The sequence below is a fragment of the Callorhinchus milii genome, unplaced genomic scaffold, assembly GCF_018977255.1.
Source record: "Callorhinchus milii isolate IMCB2004 unplaced genomic scaffold, IMCB_Cmil_1.0 Scaffold7, whole genome shotgun sequence".
Taxonomy (NCBI): Eukaryota; Metazoa; Chordata; class Chondrichthyes; order Chimaeriformes; family Callorhinchidae; genus Callorhinchus; species Callorhinchus milii.
In genome coordinates, this window is record NW_024704748.1 from 8,265,922 (window position 1) to 8,282,117 (window position 16,196).

Below are 16,196 nucleotides of genomic sequence, written 5' to 3' on the forward strand. Positions count from 1 at the left end.
GGAGGGACTGTGGGATGGAGTTCCAGAGGGTGGGTGCAGAGTGGCAGAAGGCCCAGCCGATGGAGGGGTGAGTAAGGCGGGGATGTGAAGCAGGCTGGAGCCTGCTGAGCGGAGGGAGCGAACAGGGTGGTAGGGGGTTAGGAGGTCGGAGAGGTAGGGGGGCGCAAGACCATGGAGGGCTTTGAGGATCTTGAACTGTATCCTCTGTGTGATGGACAGTCATGGATCGAGAGACCAAATTTTTCTTTAGGGGATTATTACCCCTAGAAAGCGATCAATCGACTAACAATCAGGTTCCTACTTACTGCTAGATAAACAGAGGCGTGTGAAGTAAGGAAACTTGCCTAAGTTTTCATCCCGTCTGGGAATCAAACCCAGGTCCTCTCGCTTGTGAGGCAAATGTTCTAACCAATACACTCCAGGACTCTGATGAAATGATTAATAAATCCACACATTTTAGATGAATGATTGAGAAATGAGAGATGAATGATCAATGGAATCTATGTTGCAGGGTACAAACCCAATCAATATCATTTACTCTCTCAAAACCTTTCTGAACTCATAACTTAGGGTTTCCTTTTAGCTCTTCAAGTCTAAATTGCAGAGTACAGTGTAAGCTAAACCTGTCTGGGCACAGTGAGTCATGTCTGACAATGGAGCTAGATTTTTGTCAGCCTGGCGCAGTCGGTAGCACTGTTGTCTCTGAGTCAGAAGGTTGTGGGTTCAAACCCCACATCAGGATTTTGAGCTCACAGTCTAGGCTGAAGCTCCAATGTATTATTGTCTACCTCCTGGCTTTTTGTGGGATATTGCTGTACACAAATTGATTACCCGCAAAGTATCTGTCACCCTCTTTACAGTAAATCCAGTGAAGCTTTTTAAGATGTCCTCCTTATGTAAAAGATGTTGTACCAATTGTAAAAGATTCTTCGTTTAATTATTTCCTATTGATGATGGTTAATCACCAGTTTGCCTGTTAATGTGAAGTCCTGCGCACCCAATACACTGCAAAGAAATGATTGATACCAATGGCCAATTATGCCAAATGAGAATGTGTTGAGCAGATGGCAGACAGAGTAATGTACTGACTGGTGCCGTTTCTCCGCACTGAAGGGAAGCAATTGCCCTAAAGAGCAAAACACAGACCAAATAGTGCAAGCTGTTTCACACTGCAGAAGGTGGCTCATGCTCGCTCTCCAGTGGAGATCTCTACTCTACTCCCAGTCTCCATCTATTCTAATCCCATTCCCTGCTCTTCCCCTATTTTATCTGTGCTGGTGCTCACTCCCTCCACTGGAGTTCTCTACTCTAATCTCAACCCCTGTGCATTAATTGCCACATTTGCCTATATATATATATATATTATTTATAAATAAATGTGTCCAGGATATTGACAGCATGATGACTTAAGTGGTAGTTGAGTTATCAGGAGTTTACTGTAATTGTAGATTGAATGTCATGCTCACGCAATTATGCAATTATCCAGCAAGCCAAATAGGTCATCAAAGCAGGCAGAAAGATGTGATGTGGGCTCTAGTGTCAGCTGCTTGGAAAGACTATGGCTTTGCCTATGTTCAGTGTTATCTGTTTGGTTTCAGTCCAACTGGGCCAGTGCTCTGTTGCTTGCTACTTCTGGCCTGAAACACTGTGCATATCCACAAAGCCTGCTTGGAATCTAACCAAGTGCTCAAGAGAGCTGAGAACTAATAAGTTACAATGGTGTCAGTTGATAGCTCAATTGGTAGCACTCTTGCTTCTGAGCCAGAAGGTTGTGGGTTCAAGCCCCACATCCAGACTTTGAACTCACACACTCCAGGATGAGACTTCAATGCTGAGTCGCGGAGCGCTGCATTGCTAGAGGTGTTGTACTTCAGATGAGATTTAGGTGTTCGCTAAAGATCCCATGAATTACTTGAAAAGAAAAGGGAGTTTCTCTCTCCCAATGTCCTTGGGTGACAATCTCTCAGATAAATCGGTCTCTCTGTTTGAGAGACGTTGCTGTGGGCAAATTCGCTGACACGTTCACCTATAAAAATACAGTCACTACCCTTTACACTTTAGTACACTCCGTTCCAGCATTGGTGGACATGCCTTCAGCCACTACACCCGAAACTCTGGAACTCTCTCTCTCAATCCCTCCACCTTGCTCCCTCCCTGCTTCCCCATTTGACCTTACTGACAGTCACCTCCCCACTTCCTCTCCCCCTGGCTCATTGTCAGACTCCTCCACTGTGAAGCTCTCCAGGCCGCTACCCCGCATGAAGGGTGCTATATAAATGCAAGTTGTTGTTATTATTATTATTACAGTGTTCTCCTGACATGAAAGCCTCTGTATGAAAGATAAGGACTACTTAATACAATGTTCAACTGACTCTTATATAGCATCTTAGGACGAGCGTCACAAAGGGATTGACAACTTCCTGGGTCTGACACATCCATCCACTCCGAACCAAATAGCTGAGAATACCATATTTGTCTGGCTTCCGTTGTCTGACATGCAGTGTGTTTCCTCCCTCTATCTCTCTCTCTCTGTAGAAGAATGCAGTCTGCTTGCTTAATCCCAAAGACTTTACACGCAGGTTGGCAAGAGCCAAGGAGAACCCCGGAAACAATGTTCTTATCTCAGCAAGGAGAGAGGGGAAGGAAGGGTTAGGAAAAAAAATGTGAATCAAAGTCAAATAAAGTTTATGAAGATAGGAAGAGAGTTTCAACAGCGGGAACCCAGTGGGTGAAAGCTCAACTACTGATAGTTGGATGGGGAGGATTGGAGGAGTATATTAGAGGTGGGAGAGCGAAGGATGAGGATATCTAGGCCTGGAGGAAATGGCTGAGGAAAGGATATTGAAAGGATTTTACGGTTGGGACAAATAGCTTGAAGTCCATTATCTTTAATAGGTTTTAGGTGCTGAGGATGATGGTAACTGTGAGCTTTGGTTATAATCCTTGCATTTGATACATCATCATCAAAACATCTCAAAGGTCTTCAGAAGTTTTTAAACAGTCACTACATTTTAAATCCTGTGAAGCACTTTGAGACACCTCGATGACATGATAAGAAATGCAAGATTATTATTGATTATCATATTACGATACAACACAATTACAATTTATATTTATACAATGTGGGGAGGATGCCTCAAACCAATTATTATTAATATTCCTTGTATTTAACATTGGGTGGACACCTCAAAGCGCTTCACAGGATCTACTTTTTTGCAGGTCAGCCAGGTGTCTGATATGTGCGGAAACCCATTACCATGCTTAAGAATATCCAATCCAAACTGACAATTCCATGCATCCCACCTACACATGGAAATTCCAGAGATAGATTGTTGGAATGGAATGAGCGCTCTCTCCCTGGAGGGATGCATCCTGCGTATCTAATTCTGGAGAGTATTTTGCACAGGTTGCTAGAGCTACGGCTTGGGGACCCCAGAATGTTCGTTGGGGAACTGCTGGAGTCTAACCAGTTGAAACTGCATAGCTTGCCATTGAGAGCACTTCCCCCTACTTGTCCAGCTAGGACCACCCTACCCCTTAGGGTTTTGGCTTGCAGGGTTAACAGGAGCTGAGTGGGATGATTCCTTAGAGTGTAGTGACTATGTATTTTGTAGGCAAACGAGAAGGCCAATTTTTATTTGGTCCACTCAATCAGTTTATCTCTCTGTAGATCTTATTTGATGAATTTAATGAAGCACCTTTCACATCAGGTGGATGTCTCAAAGCGCTTCACAGGATTTACTGTAAGGTTCTTTGACTGTAGTTTCTAGGCAAACATGGCAGCCAATATTGTACACGCTGTTGACCCACAAACAGCCACAAGGTGTTGTCGGCCGGAAAATTTCCAATTCCGAGCATTTACAATCTGTCCGGCCTGTGTGTTGCAACTCACACCAGCCACTAACATAAGCGATCTCTCTCTTCCCTGCTCTGATCCATTGGAATCCTGCGTATTTGTAGGGAAACACGGCAACCAATTTGCACACAGCAATGGAGTGACCTAAGCATCAATAGATCTTGTTGTGGGCTGAGGCTAAGTAACATTCTTTGGCCATAATGTGCCCATAAAGGTGAATGACACCAGGGTGGCTATTCTTACAAGAGGATGCTATTGAGTTGGAAGCTCTCCAGACGAGGAATGTCGTTGGGTGGATTTAAGATACAACCTCTGTCACCCATCCCCCACCCCCATTCAGGGGATCACAAGCAGTGAATAAATACACTTTACAATAAATCCTGTGAAGCACTTGAGATATAACGAAGAGATGATAAGAAATGCAAATATTATTATTATTGATTATCATATTACATTAGAACACAATTACCATTTAAGTCAAATAAACAGTGAGCTTTCTGTAATAAAAAGCAGCTTGTTGCTGTGATGGGAGGATGGTCGGGTGAGTGTTCTGCAAGGATGAGATCAGATAGGTCAATGGGGTCGGTCATTCACTTCACCTCGTGGCTACTTGTGGGTCATCATCATGTACACATTTGGCTGGCATGCTCACCTATAAAAATACATCCAAACCCATCTTGTGAAAAAAGGCAAAGAGAAGCTTGGATTTCCAATGCTCTGCTTGTAGCGAGAGCTGGGGAAGGCCGGGAAAGAATGTTGACCATAATAGAAAGAAGTAGCAAGTGGGTGTCAGCCTGGCTCAGCCGGTAGCACTCTCGCCTCCAGGTCAGCAGGTTGCAGGTTCAAGTCCTGTGTTAGGGGCTATAAACTCAGTCTGGTCATATGTTAAACCGAGGCCCTGTCTGCCTGTTCAGGTGGATGTTAAAGACCCCATGGCACTATTCACACAAGAAGGAAGTTTCCCTCTCCTGGTGTCCTGGCCAGCTAAAATCGGTAGGGAAATGGGATTAAAAGATCTGCCACAATCTAATAAACTGGAAGAGACTAGAGAGGCTGAGTGGTCTTTTCGCGTTCCAAAGCTCTCCCTCAGCGGTGAGGTTGAAGTGCAGGTTCACAGTAAGGGCTTCTAACTCATTGTATTTAGGCAGAGGAGACAAAATGTAAGCATTAAAAGAGCAATGATCCTTTTTCCGTCTGATTCCATCTAACCTCTGAACCAGCAACTACAACAAATTGCACAAATTGCATTTATATAACGCCCTTCACATCAGGACAATGACTCAAGGCATGGACAGTCAAGGGTTGACACCAGAGTTGGGGGTTGAATAAAAGAGGGGTGGGGACCAAGAGGTGAGAGGATGTAGGTGGGAAGATAGCCAAAGGCTCGGTCAAAGAGGACGGTCTTGAGATGGTCCTTGAAGGAGGCTAGGGAAGGGGAGAAATGAAAGCAATCAGGGATGGAATTCCAGATAGTGGGGGGAAAAGGCTAAAAGCACAACCACCGACAGTGGGACGGGTAAAGCTGGGGACGTGGAGCAGGTCAGTGCCTGCAGAGCAGAGAGAAAGGATGGGTTGATAAAGTTTTAGGATGTCAGAAAGGTAGGGTGAGGCAAGACTGTGGAGGGCTTTGAAAGTGAGGACAAGGATCTTTAACTCGATCCTTTGGGGGATGGGGAGCCAGTGTAATCGGGAGACGATGAGGGTGATAAGCTCACAGAGCTGCAGCATTTTGAATAGTCTGCAGCTTGCAGAGGAAAGAGTTAGGAAGACTGGCGAGCAGAGTTAGCATGTAAATGATGAGGTCTTGGCTGCCCGTGGCGAGAGGTAGTGACAGAAGCAGCAAATGTTGCGAAGGTGGGGAAAAGTTGAACTGGTCAAACTTACTAAACTGGATAAAGGCACGGTTTAAAGGACAATTCAGAATTGAACAAAAAACGAGGATCCTTACTGGCTTAGTAAGGTGGATTGTGCTGGACCTGCAATTTACTGCTCTTGAGGACAAAGACTGACTGCTCTCCTTGCACCCCGGCTCAGTTGGTAAGAGAATAATAATAATAATCCTTACATTTGATATAGTACCTTATCAGATCGTTGAGACGTCTCAAAATGCTTCACAGAATATACTGTAAAGTGAATTGACTGTATTTTGTGGGTAAAACGCACAGCAAATTGCGCACAGGAGCGTCCCACAAAGTCATGTATTAATTAACCACGTTTCTTTGGGGAGGGAAGGGATTATTACCCCAGAAAGTGATTTGCCAGTTGCCACAGGATTCCTACTTACTGCAAGGTAAACAGGTGTGTGGAGTAAAGAAACTTGCCTAAGGTTTCACCCTGCCTGGGAATCGAACCTGGGCCCTCTTGCTTGCGAGGCAAGTGCTCTAACTAATACGTTACAGGACTCCACAGAGACAGAAGGTTGTGGATTCAAGCCCCACATCTGGACTTTGAGATCACAGTCCAGGCTGACGCTTCAGTGCAGTGCTGAGGGAAGCGCTGCATTGTCTGAGGTGCCGTCATTCACATGAAACATTAAACCGATGTGCCATCTGTGCATGTTTGGGTGGGCGTTAAAGATCCCGTGGTACGATTGGAAAAAAGGGAATTTCTCCCAGTGCCCTGGCCAACAATCACCCAGATAAAATTAGTCATTCCCTTCACAGCTGTTTGTGCACAAATTGGCTGCTGCGCTTGCCTGCGAAATGCAGTCACTACACTTGACAGCAATTCCTAATGAAGAGCTTTGAGAGGTTTGGACACTGTATCAATCGAGAGGATTGTATGTAATTTATAAGATGCTTGTTTTCCTTGAGATGAATTGTGAGAACAGTCGGCTCCCTTCACACCATGTATTCAGGCCTTGGCTGACGTCAGGCTATCCTCTGGCCAGCGAATGTGTTGCAGGCCTTCAGTGTGCTGGAGCCAAACAGTTTATCTTTGTTTCTGCAACTCAAACCTGACTCATTAAACTGAACTCTCCTGCTGGTCTCTCATTGGCACTGGCCCCAGCCCTGGCACTGACACTGCATTTGTGATATATCATTTCAAACTGGGGGCCACGTCGTGAGGAATGGTAACTGCACCATGGTAACTCAGGAGCACAGGAGGGTGTAGGAAAAGCGTTTGACCCACCTCAGACTCTGTCCTCCTCTCCGTGCTCTCCAGTCATTACAGAATGATATCAAGGGCAGGGGAAGGAATAATCCAATAATAATAATAATAATCCTTGCATTTGATATATACCGCCTATCACATTGTTGAGCCATCTCAAAGCGTTTCAGTGGGATTATGTATTTGGGGAGCAAAACGCAGCAGCTAGTTGCGCACAGCAATGTCCCACATATAGCCATGTTGGCCAGGACACCGGGAGTGAGAAACTCCCTTCTCTTTTCAAATAGTACTACCTGAAAGATGGCACCTCCAACAATGAAACACACCCTCAGCACTGCATTGGAGTGTCATTGGAGACTATGTGATTCCAAGCCCGATGTGGGGCTTTAACCCACAACCTTCGGACTCAGCGGCTGACTGACAAACTAACAATCCTTAGTGGTAATGATCTTAATAAAAAATCCTTAGTGAAAATAATATTAATAATACTTTAGTTGTAATAATCTTATCAGTAAAAATAATAAACTGGGATCTTTTAACATCCACCTAAACAGGCGGACTGCACCTTTGTTTAATATTTCATCCAAAGGATGGCACCTCTCACAATGCAGCAATCCCCAGCATTGCACTGGTGTGTCACCTGGACTGTGAGCTCAAAGACTCAACGTGGGGTTTGCACGCTCACTCACATTCACTCACAATCATTCAATGAGGCAGCGACCAGGATACAAGGGGAAAAGCCATGGAGGGATGTGAAAGTGAGAACAAGGATCTTGAATTCTATTCGCTCCTTGACTGTAGAGTGCATCACAGCTGAGCCTAGCTGACACACACTCTCTCACACACACACACACACAATCTCTCTCACACATTCACACACAACCAGAATCTCATTGACAGCTGACCTCAGCTAAAATGTGCAACTATCCTTACAGATCTGATGTGATAACCAGCAAAGCAAACCACTCAGAGACCCTGCACTTTTCACTCTCATCTCAGAATGACAATCTCAGCCTATGCTGGATCAACCTGTTATTTGTAAACACGTGGCGACCAATAGTAAACAGGTGGTAAATATTAGTAAATGTGTGGTAACCAATAATAAACATACGGTGAATGTATGACAAATATGGATACATACGTGGTTACTATTGGCAAACATTTGGTAAATATTATGGTAAACATGTGGTAAATCTGTGTCAATGTCTTCCATGGAGATATGCCTGACAATACAGGTAAACTCAGTCGACTTGATATGACTTACACAAAGTTTATATATAAGCTTCTCTTTTGATAAAAAAATCTATGTAAATTTCTACATTGCCTGTATTACAAAGGATTGACACACTTAACATTCTTAAAAAAATAAGTACAGTACCTTGAGCTGTCCTGAAGCCTTCACAATTAGTGTGGTAGCAGTGATATAAATTTGATGATTTGTATTAGGATTTAGGATTATTTGGAACTAAAAAAAAATTACAACTTAATCATTTATCTGACTTGTAAAATACTTTTGGTAGGACACTGAATGAGCCTTTTTTTTGGTAGGACACTGAATGAGACTCGGGTGCATATACGACGTAGGCAATTATACAATTTATAATAATCTTTGCATTTGATATAGCGCCTTATCAAGACTTCAAAATGTCTCAAAGTGCTTCACAGAATATACTTTAAGTGAATTGCTTGTATATTTTGTGGGCAAAACACCGCAGCCAATTTTGCACAGCAGTGTCCCACTCAGTTGTGAATTGAATGACCAAATTATTATTTTTCTTATAGTTTACTTTTTTTGGAAGGATTATTATCCCTGGAAAAGTGATCCGCCAATTGACTAACAACCGGGTTCCTACTTACTGTTATGTAAGCAGAGGCGTGTGAAGTAAAGAAACTTGACTAAGGTTTCGGCCTGCCCTGGAATCAAACCCAGGTCTTCTTGCTTTCGAGGCAAGTGCTCTAACCAATACAGGACTCCATATAAGATGACCTACGTAAGTTACCTATATTCTGATCGCAACATACCTTTTCCCACCGAGCTGTGTATAGCTGAGCTCACAAACCTCTGCCTTGCTTCAAGGCAAATGATTTGACCTTTGGTAATGTATCTTCTCTTGTATTGTTGAATCTGTCTAAAATTGGTCTCACCATCAGTTTAGTAGAGGTCCAGTGTTCTGTCAAGTGTTGAGTGTCCTGGCATGTACCACCTTTCCCGGCAACCTATTCCAGTCATTGATTACCCTCTGCTTAAAAAAAACTTCCTAATATCTGTCCTGATATTGCCCTTTACAACTCTAATTCTATGTCTTCTTGACATAAATGTGTTTAGATGAGACATTAACCAAGGTTCCATCTGGACGTTAAAGATCTCATGACAAATTCAGAAAGAGGAGGGAGTTCTGGCCAACAATGCCCCTAATACAATAAATCATTTACTCTATGGCTGTTTGTCATGCAATGTTGTGCACAAATTGGCTGCCAGGTTCGCCTACAAAATGCAGTCAGTATAATGGACAACAAATCCCTGTGAAGTGTTTGGCAATATCTTGACATTATAGGAACTGTATTGAGGTGCTAGTTACATATTGTGTGAACAGTGCATGTGGTAAACAGGCAGCAGTTAGCTTTGTGGGTTAATAACTAATTGAGGAGCCAATGGTTAAATATCCCAAGAGAGGGCATCAATTTACACAGCACAATATGTGGTCTTTCTTCACCTTTTCCTTGTGTTAAAATGTTAAGGATTAGTGCAAATGTTCCTTCCATATTATTAGTAAGATTATTATTAATAATACTTGCATTTGATATAGGACCTTTCACATCAGGAAGACATCTCAAAGCTTTTTACAGGGCTTACTGGTAAAGTGCAGTGACTGAATTTGTAGGTGAATGCAGCAGCCAATTATGCACAGTAATACCCCACAACTAGCCACAAGGTGAAGAGAATAACCGATTTTTATCCGTGGGTGGGTACAGGGGGAATTATTAGTCAGGACGTTTACAATGATTCCAACTGATGCCAGCCACTAACATGAACGATCTCTCTTCCCACTCCACTCCATCGCGACCCTTTCCATAATGCGGAATCCCATTACAAAAGCGCAACAACAGGATGCTGTTTGTAATGGTGATAGACCTCAGCATATCTCTTTGTTGGTCGGGGTTGGAGGGTGGGGGGGGTTGGAGGGGGGGGAACGCTTCTTATCAAACAAAGACACTGCACACCTAAGAGCCCAGCACCTGATATACTCAGCCGGTTAGCAATGGACTTGAGGTCTCCTCGCATCCAAATGGAGCCTACTTTTGTTGATCCAGGCATCACTATAGCAACATAATATGACCCAGTTCACGGACTGAATCCTCAACAAGGCTCCTTTCTGCAACTCAGAGCCAAAAGACTCCGTTTGAAAGCATAGAGCTACTTTTCTGCATCTCTTCCCCAGAGTTAGAGGGGAGGAGGGGAGGGAGCTGCTCATTTTTTTTCCTCCAGAATAAGGCATCATATATCGATGCAGACAAGCGCTCAGTGAGGCATTGCACTGAATGTTCTTTCCCCTGGCTGGATTCTGAAGCTGTGGTACAGCTCAAAAAGCTCCTTTGTGCTGTGAGTAATTTTTTTTGTAGCGAGAAGGAGCCAGACAGCTTGAAACTCAAACCACCAGATTCACACTCCGCCTCTTCACCATACCTCACACTTCGGGCACCTTGACATGATCAGGCGAGTGAGAATGAATAGACATTGTATTTTATAACTTTTTAGATATCAGCCTGGCTCATTTGGTAGCACTCTCACCTCCGATTCAAAATCTTATGGGTTTCAGCCCCATGTCAGAACATTGCGTTAACACTCCAGTGCAGTGCTGGGGGAGCCCTACATTGTCAGAGGTACCGTGGTTTGGAATAGATTTTTAACCAAGGGCCCCAAGATGTTAAAGATCCCTGGTACTATTCAAAAAGAGAAGGGAGTTTCTTCTGGTGTGCTGGCCAACAATTCCCCAAATAAAATTGGTCATTTACTTTACAGTTGTTTGTGGGACATTGCTGCAGGCAAATTGGCTGTCTAAAAATACCCCATTCTCACTCGACTCCTTTTACTCCCAGCTGCCAGCAGATTGACTTCAAGATCCTCATTTTCACCTTTAAATCCCTCCATGATCTCACCTCAATCCTACCTTTGCGACCTATTCAAATTCAGCAAGAACCAGCCTGCTTCATGTCTCCATCCTACCATCAGCGGGCAGGCTTTCAGCCTCTCTGTCCCTGATCTCCGGAACTTCAGAAATTGCCCTTTGCAATTCTAAACCTACACCCTCTTGATCTACTGTCTCGAGGCACTGAAAGTATTAACCTTCTGAATCCCATTTAGAATCATCCTCCATATAAGGTGCCCTCAGACAGAGCCTCTGTAATCCAGCATCCACATTCAGCAAAATGATTCAGATGCCATTCTCACACAGCAGTGCCCATCACATGCCCATATTTACAGTTGTAAACGTTGAATGTGTTGTCTTCATCCATTACCTGTGAATTGTGTTTTGTTGTTATAGTTATTGTAACAAAAGCAAGGATTACTATTAGTAATTATTATTATTGGCAGGAAAAGATGCGATGAACCAACAGAGAGTTTACTGTTAATGTAGGAGCAAGGTGTGAGGACAGTGCCTTGACAAGGGTAAGAGGTTGGATGGGCAATAAGCATATTAGGATTGATAAAGCAAGATATTGTTTTACTATCATGCTATATGAAATGCAGGAATTATCAATGTAATCTTTATATTTGATTTAGCACTTTTCATGTTAGTATGACATCTCAAGACATTTCACACAATATAGTGACTGTGTATTTTGTTGTTAACCTGATAGGTCAATTTGCACATAGAAATGTCACACAAACAGCCATGATCCAACTGATTAATTTTATTTAGGGGATTGCTGGCCAGCATCCAGGAGAAACAACAACAGCAACAAGATTCCATTTATAGAGCGCCTTTCACGTCGGGAGGACGTCCCAAGGCGCTGAGAAACTCCTTTCTCTTTTCAAATGGTATCAAAGATCTTTAACGTCCCTTGAATAGGCAGTATCTCATCTGAAGGACATCTCCGACAATGCAGCACTCACCCAGCATTGCACTGGAGTGTTAGCCTAATGAGCTCAAAGCCCTGACGTGGAGCTTGAACACACAACTCTCTGACTCAGTGACGAGAATGCTACCAACCGAGCCAGGCTGACACCCAAGAGAATGAAAGCCAGAAAGGAATCAATAATTATGCCTGGTTCATGGCAATTTCAAGAGGTTTTAAAAGACTCAATTATTGACTGAGACCCTCATAATTGATTACACTTTCGATAGATCCAGCTCTGAAATCACTGTGTAAACTCAGGAAACATATTGAAACAACCTTTTTTTTTGCTGGACCAGCAATTTACTACTTTGAGGACAAGTAGTCCTCACCCTGCTTGCCATTAAAATTCACCCCCGGCCCTCGCAAACCTCCGTTTCCATATTCCCAAACTTGTCTCCTTTCCTCCCGCTTCCCTCAAATTTACTACGGTCCCTCCCCTAAATAAGAATGAATAATCCTTCCATTTGAAGCATCAACTTTCAAACCTCAAAACACTTCACAGGATTTAACGTAAAGCCTAGCGACTGTGTATTTTATAAGCAGACACAGCAGTCAATTTGCACAAAATGTCCCAAACAGCCATGAAGATAATTACGAATTTTATCTGAAGTAATTATTGGCCGACACCAGTAGAACATCCTTTCTCTTTTCTATTAGCTCCATGGGATTTTGAATGTCCACCTGAATAGGTTTAACGTCTCAACCAAAGGACACCTTCGACAATGCAGTGCTCCCATGGTACGATAGTGGCATGCCAAACTAGACTTTGAGCTCAAAGTTCAATATGGTCCTTGAACCCACAACATTTTGACTCAAGAGGTGAGTGCTACCAACTGAGCCAGGCTGACACTTGGGGCATCTCAGGGCTGTGAAGGATTTTCCTTTTGAATCTCTCAAACAAGATTGTTCTGGAGTTTTAATGACTTGTTGGGATTTTGACTTACTGTGCTAACATTCCAATGTCCAGACTGTTTGTGGGACACTGCTGTGCACAATTGCCTGCCGCATTTCTCCCACAAATTATACAGTCAATTCCCTTTATAGTATATTCTGTGAAGCGCTTTGAGACATCTCAAAGATATTATAAGGCGTTATATACTCCAGACGCCTAATAATAATCCCTCCAAAACCAAAAGCAATAATAAATTGGTCATTTTCAATCTACAAAAGGAGACCAGCACTCAGTCGCTGCTGCTTTGCCCTCCTTCACTTTGTGCATTGTTTGCTCCCCATCCTTTATATTCCCTGAGAGTCTCTGCAAAGAGGAGAGAGAGAAAGAAAGAAAGAGAGAGAGAGAGAGGGGGAGAGAAAAAAACTGAAAGTGAGACACAGACAGAGAGAAAGGAAGACATCGAGGATTCAGCCACAGATGCAATGGTGCAGCCTCTGAACCGGGAGGATGTTCCGCTCCACTGGTAGGTTTTCTAACGCAATCCCAACTTTCTGCAAACTCTTTTGCTAACTGTTCCAACTACTCCCTCTCTCTCTTCTCTCCCACACTCTCCCTTCCTTCCTTCCTTCCTTCCTTCCTCCCTCTCTCTCCCCCTCTCTCTCCATCCCAAAGCCCAGCCACATCGTTCCCTTCTCCTTCCATCATCACAGCACACACACAAGTTGGAAGTTAGAATAAACTTTGCGATCATTTAGGAAGAGACATTAAGACACCCCCCACCCCACACACTCACACACACACTCCCCACCCCTACCCCACTACCCTTCCCTGTTAAATTGGGTGCTTAGTCTGGGAGATGAAAGGGGATGGGTGGTGGGGGGGGTGTAGAGAGAAACATCCCAATAATCCACATGAAAACCCTGGCTGCTATTTTAAAGGCTCTATTCCCTATCACTAAAGTCGATTTAGTGGGTGGGGGAGGGCTGCAGAACAGCACTGCAGCAAAGGGGAAATATTTTAAGGGTGGGGGGGAGAGAAAGTTATACACTTTTTTTTAAAAAAAGAAACTTTTTTGGAGCTGGGGGGTGGGGGGGCCAAAAGGACAGTCAGGGAATATTGTGAGTGAGTTGGGAGGGGGAGTTATGTCAGATTTATTATATTTTTATTATATATTATGGAGTCCTGTAGCTCAGTGGTTAGAGCACTCGCTTTGCAAGTGAGAGACCTGAGTTCAATTCCAGGCACAGGGCGAAACCTTGGGCAAGTTTCCTTACTCCACACAGAGCCTAATAATAATCCCTCCAAAACCAAAAACAATAATAAATTGGTCATTTTCAATCTACGACTGTTTGTGGGACATTGCTGTGCGCAATTGGCTGCCGCGTTCGCCCACAAATTTACAGTCAATTCACTTTACAGTGTGTTCTGTGAAGCGCTTTGGGACGTCCTCCCTACGTGAAAAGCGCTATATCAAATGCAAGGATTATTATTATTATTATTATATCAAATGCAAGGATTATTATGACAGCGCTGGATTAGCGCTGCATTGTAGGAGATGCCGTACTTCAGATGGTGTTAAATCAAGTTTCCTGAATACCTGTTCAGCCAGCAGGAACCCTCCCACCCCTTCTCATTGAAGAAAAATAATAAATAATACTTACATTTGGTCACCATGACATAGGAAGCAAGAGCCCAAGAGGCAGTGGAGAGGAGATTAATGAAGGTAAGAGAAATGAGCTACAAGCAACAATTAGGCAAGCTGGTTCTCTTCAGTCTTGAGAGATGTCTCAGAGAGGACCTTATAGAGGTTTATAACATTTTAGAATAGGATTGCAAAAGTAAAGTCAAACAATACTTTAGAATGCATCAAGATGGTAGAAAAAGTGAACATAGGTTTAGAGCTGCAAAGAGCAATTTCAGGGCAGGCACCAGGAAGTTTTTCTTCAGCCAGAGAGTAATTAACCACTGGAACAGGTTACCTGGAAGGGTGGTTGAGGCCAGGACCTGGGACTCATTTAAAAAGCAGCTTAATGCTGTGATCAGAGGACAGTAGGGTGGGTGTACCTGAGGGATGAAACCAGATGGACTGAAGGACCTTCTGATCTTATAATTTGCTATAGTGCCTTTCACATAGGGAAGACGTGTCAAAAGGCTCCACATGATTTATAGTAAAGTGAAATACTGTGTTTTGTGGGCTAGCACAAAAGATAAACACATACGCATGTTAATCCCATTCCTTAACCAGTTGAAACCAGTTTAATATATCGCTTCCCTGTACAAAAAAGAATCCACGTTACAGAGTTTTGCACTGGTGGCTCACCAATGAACGTTAACATGAATTGCCTTGGCATAAATAGAAAAATCTCTCATCTAAAGCTATTTTGATGCAAACCCCAGCCCTTCTAGCTGCCCCCCACCCACCGAAGAGTACAGATTGGCACCAAAATACATTTGTTAAAAGGAAAATCACTTGCTGTTTCCAAAGACCCAACGACAAGCTACTTTCTCAATGTACCTTCTGGTATGTAACTCGCTAATATCTATCTCCCAAAACACCAGCTTCAAGTTCTAAAGGAATCCTACACACAAAACATGTTCTACAGACATTTTCTATAATTTAACATCAATATTACACTATCCTTCCCCCACCCCCCAACCAGCCTACGATCCCAATATAAACCCATTGAAGACTAAGTCCTCTGGTAATCGTTCACCCTCCCTCCACCGCCTTTAAAATCAATTCATAAAAATAATCTCTCCATTAATAAATAAATCTGTTGTACCGCATGATTTAATATAATCTCTATTTTCCCTTTATCCGATTCGGTTATTTGAAGTTATTCTTCATATTTTTCCAGAAAGCCCATTGCACCTGAATCCGTAGAGAAGCCAAGTTCCCCTCCTGTGTAACCTTTGCCTCGCTGCATGCCTGCCAGTGGAATTAACGCAGACAGACATGTATGTTTCACTTCAGGAAGGTTACAACATTCCGGGAGGGGTGGAGTGTTTCGGGAGAAATGGGTCAGTGGAGTTGGGGCAAGAGTCTGGGGGAGGAATGGGTCAGGGAAGGAAAGGGCTGTTCGGAGAGAGAGGTTTTGGAGAGGGATGGGTTGGTTGGGTGTGGAGGAAGATGGAAAGATTGGTTGGTTGGGGTGGAGAGGGAAGGGTTCAGTGGTGAGGCAGGGGAGAGAAGAGGATGGAGTGATTGGTTTGAGA